Source organism: Phyllostomus discolor, chromosome 2 (genome assembly GCF_004126475.2).
Source record: "Phyllostomus discolor isolate MPI-MPIP mPhyDis1 chromosome 2, mPhyDis1.pri.v3, whole genome shotgun sequence".
NCBI classification, from domain to species: Eukaryota; Metazoa; Chordata; class Mammalia; order Chiroptera; family Phyllostomidae; genus Phyllostomus; species Phyllostomus discolor.
Window position 1 is genome coordinate 20,175,874 of NC_040904.2, and position 4,989 is coordinate 20,180,862.

Sequence of the window (4,989 nt, forward strand, 5' to 3'; positions counted from 1 at the left end):
AGCTTCTTTGGGGGATAGTGATTTTAAGCCATTTATTAAGAAACAAAAGATGCAGGAAGAAGTTTTGACCCCCTTTTATGACCAAGAGATTTCGAGAAACCTGCTGCAGGATGGAAATTTTAAGATGTTCTCTTTAGTCTAATTTGAATTAAGTGTGGTAAGTAAGTGGGCATCAGGCACGTACCTGTTAGCTTCATATTCACTGTGTCCCATTGTTTCTGACTTGCCGGCAGGGATTTTCCTGCCACTGTGTTCTGGGCTTCCTCAACTACCTGTTAATCACGGGTTCTCACTTCTGAAGTCTGATGCCCTGGGCCTCCTTGCTGCTTTGTCCAAAGAAGCTTATATACCCAGTGCTGCCTCACTCTCCAGAATTTCCATGCCTGTGTGAATTCCCTGTGCACATGTAGTAAATTCCATTTTCTGCTGTTAACCTGTCTTTGTTAATTGGGTTATTAGCCCAGCCTGGAAGTACTTAGAAGGTGGGAGAAAAAGTACTAATAACTTTTTGCTCCCACAGGGTACTTACGTGTCTATAGATCTCTGATATTTGGAATTCGAATTCTAAAACGTGAGTGAATTTTATTTTCAGGCTGAATTTGTCGAGCTCCTAAGAATTAACCATTTTCTAAATTCCTTGACAATTTTTGGACTTTAAAACACATTCCACCAACCTCAGATGAAAATACCACTGTGACTGAGACAGCTTCCAAGCACGTCCCTGTCTGTGCGTATGTGCCAAAGAGGAACTCAGAAGTACTGGAAAGACACGTGCTTCCTCTCCATGGCTGGTGTCACAGAAATGCTGGTAAGTGGCACTCTCAAGTTCCTCTCACGGGGATAGTGTGCAAAACTTTGCTTAGAAAATAATGTCCTCAATAGATATTCAATGCACTTCAGTTTACACATTACAGTCTTTTTTTGTCTTTTCTTGTTTTGATCTGGAAAAACTTTAAATTATTCTTTTCTACATATGCTTTTCTCATCAACTGGAATTGAGAAGACAGAAGTTTTCATGTTTGTTGCCAATGCTCTAAGAGTGTGTGCTTTGCTGTTTATTTTTCCCTTTGACATTAGAGGACTATCTAATGTGTTAACTAATTTACTCACATATTTACTACATTCCTGGGAATAGCCTAGGAGCTTACATTCTAAAAGAAACAATCTCTATCAGTTGAGATATATATAAACATACTGTGATAAATGTAGAAAATAATTGACCAAGATAATTCAGACAGAGCATGTCCATTGCAAATTTCTCAACATACAAAATTAAAGCGGAAAGAGAAATAGATTTAGAAGTGGAGTACTGGGATAAGTGTCTCAATTGAATGAATTTGAAAAAAATCACCTGTCTTAACTGAGTCTAAGATACTTGATATTTATATGTTTACTTGAGATGAATTCGATATGTAAGTCAATTAAAGGAATGGACATTGGACTAGGGTGTAATTTAAAAACTCTGAACTCTGGAGAAATAGAATAAATTAGTCTCAAAAAGACATAGGTTACAGTCTAGAAATTTATTTGATGTGGGTAGTTGAGAGAGAGAGAGAGAGAGAGAGAGAGAGAGAATCTAAGGTGATTGTTTTGCTTCTGGTAGAACGACTGAATAGGGGAAGTCAGGTCCCTGGGGAGGAGAGACATAGTGCTGGGTAAAGAATAAGCAACCAGCAAAGCACTAGAAGTGGTTCAAGTGGTTAAAAAAAAAAAGCCAAAGGAGGTAAGATTCTCAAGAAAGGTTAATAAAAAGCACCAAAGGGTGTGCCGATACCAAATAGTGAGGTGAGGAAGTGATTGCTGGCCTTAATGGGACTTAGTTGTGACAGGAAGAAGCAAGTGAATGAGAGACTGAAGGAAGAGTTAATTTTGGTTTTTCTTTTTATGTGAGAAATACATCAGCAAGTTTATAGAACTAAAGGAAATGAAGGTAATTAATATAAATATGTTAGGCAGATAAACATGGTACCAAACAAAAGTGGGGTTCAGCTGCCTGCCACTGAACTCAGATATGACACAAGGTTGGTGAGAAGGAAAAATGTCTTTATTAAAATGTTGCACAATTTGGAGGGAAGGGGAACTCCCTAGCTCCAGGCTCCTCTCTTCCACAAAACACGGAAATCCCCAAAAGACTGAAACCCAAAACCATGCCCGAAAGTTCCACTCTATCCTTATCTGTCCCTCTGGAGCCCCAGGATGGTAGGCGGACTGCTCTCCAGCTTGCCCTCCCTGAAGTCCACACGTGTGGGGCAGGCGCCACCATCACCACACAGCAGCTTCCCATTCCACGGTCCAGGGCCACTACCCACCTCTGCAGCTGGCCTTGTAGGGGCTCAGTCCATGGGCCCCAGCATCCAAGGCTGCTCAGCATACAGGGCTGGAGAGCGTTCTGGCCACGTGTCTGTGCTTGGATCTCAGAGGGAGAGAGGGTGGAGTGGGACTTCTGGGAATTGTTTTGGGTTTCAGTCTTTTGGGCAACAAATGGGCTTTTCTGTGTTTTGTGGAAGAGAAGGGCCTGGAGCTGGGGAGTTTCCCGTTCCCCCAAATGGTACAACATTTTAATAAATACCTTTTTCCCTCCCCACTAATCTTTGTCTTATGCCCGTGTTTGGTAGCAAGCAGCTGAACCCCACTTTTTTTCTGTGAGAGGTAGACTGAAAGTGTTGGCCAAGGAAGGAACACACCGCTGAAAAGAAGAGGGAAGATGGTTCAGACCAATGGTAAAAAAACTGGATGTAGATAGGAGGATCAGAGATGGATAAGAAGGGCATCGGGGCTTCTCCTAGACCAGAGAAGGAGTCAAGGTCAGCGTTTAGCTGCATACATTTTGAGGATAGCGGTGCAGATGCAAGCAGGAAATGAAGGAGTTGCAACTTCATGTTTCAAGGAATGTCATCTCCTTCACTTAGTTTCAAGTATTTTTCTATTGTCCTATGCAGATTTAGGTGGTCCTCCTGTGTTACCACAGTTCTGTTTATATCTCTTTGGCTTAAACATCTGACAGCACATTGGCCAAATCAGTGACTTTTTTCTTAAGATTTTATTTATTTTTTTAGAGAGAGGGGAAGGGAGAGATAAGGAGAGGCAGAGAAATATCAGAGGGTGAGAGAAACATCAATTAGTTGCCTTGTGTACCCGCCCAGATCAAAGACTGAACCCGCACCCCAGGCGTGTACTCTGTCCAGGAATCAGACTGGTAGCCTTTTGCTTTGTGGGATGATGCCCACTGACTGAGCCACACCGGTCAAGGCATTGTGGTGTGCCTTTTTATTTTTAAATACCCATCATATAAAACTGCATCAAATCAATATCTCTTCCAAAAAGTTTCTAAAAAATGAAACTGACATTTTGTTTGTTTCCCGGGGTGAAAAATGTTTTCAAAGGGAAATGTTTTGTCGATATGGAAGGGGAGAAACAAAAACATGGCAGAAGCACTAAAGGCAGAAGCACTCATCAATCATAATTGACGAGCTCAAAAACTGTTTTGAACGGTGGAGAAAACCTCCACCGGTGTATTGCATCAAATGGAGAATTCTTTGAAGGTGGCTGAAGTTTAAATATGTATGAATAAATACACAATTTTTATAAATAAATTCTGGGTTTTGTGCTCCTGTCATAATTTGCTTACATGTGGAATTTTAAAAGCAAAACCAAAATATACCCATAGATACAGAGACAAAACTGATACTTGCTAGAGGAAAGAGGTATAGGTGAGTGGGTGAGGGGGGGGTGAATGGTACAAACTTACAGTTATAACATAAATAGTCCCAGGGATGTAATGTGCAGCATAGGGAGTACAGCCAGTAGCACCATAATAACTCTGTATGGTGACATATCATTATTAGACTTGTGATAGTGATCATTTTGTAGAGTATGTAAGTGTTGAATAACTATGTTGCACACCTGAAACTCATATAAGAAAGTATGTGAACTATACATTCATTTTAAAAAATGTTCTTCAATTAAAGAATATTTAGTTGAAGAAGCCATTGGCAATATTTGAAAGTTTGTTGAGATGGTACATTTCAATTATCACTGAAGTCTTTCTGAGATTATACGCTAATATTAGCTTATTTTATTACAGTTATTTCATTGTTTTAAAATGACAATGTTTTGTGCTAGTACTCTCAATTATTTCTCTGCTCATAGATGACCCAGATGTCAAAATCAAACTCAAAACCCAGTCTTTAATTTATCCTGCCTTTCAGATCTTTGACGTAGATATACCAACAAATCAAGAATATTCACATTTTCTACTCCTGTTTAGATCAGGCATTGTCATGCATGGATTGAATATTTTATAGTGGGTGGGTCACTTGAGAGACCCATGCTTCCCCACCAACATATACTTGTGGAATCAAGTCATCTTTTGGTTTGTTAATTGGAGTTCCTTGCTCCCTGGGAGATTTATAGAAGGACATGTTCATAATAATTCAACTTATGGTAGTTCCTAGCTATCAAAACAAAACCTAGGTTTTCTGGATGTGAGAGCATCCCCTTATTGGATGATGACAACAAGTTGCATGGTTTATCTCGGACTCATGTCATGAACTGCCAGTGCGATGTCTTAAGAGGTGATAGAATCATGTATGTCACCTGACGTTGAAAGGCTGGCATTCCGGTGACCCATAACCACATTAAGGATGGATTCTATGGATCATTTCTCCTTTCATAATTTAAAATTAGTCACAGGATGATAAATCAGTATATAAGTTGGCTAAGTGAAAATCTATAGTAAAATATGTACCAATGATATATTTTATAAATAAAGTAAATCTCATGACCTCAGAAAATCTAGATGTTAGAAATTTTGCCTTTCTTGAAATGGTTTGTATAAGAGGAGTTGAGGGTTTATATTAAATGTAATGAACATGTATGCTCGATCTGTGGTCGCAAATTGGACACCTCTGTAATGTACACAAACAAAAGTCTGTGTCAATGTCTTTGAAATAAACTCTTAAGTTCATACATTACTGGCACTTGGTGGTG

At 39.5% G+C, this 4,989-nt stretch overlaps 1 pseudogene; it reads left to right on the plus strand.

Moving 5' to 3' along the window:
• Positions 1 to 4,112: 4,112 nt before the first annotated feature.
• On the plus strand, positions 4,113 to 4,776 carry LOC114490752 (annotated as a pseudogene).
• The last annotated feature ends 213 nt before the right edge of the window (positions 4,777 to 4,989 follow it).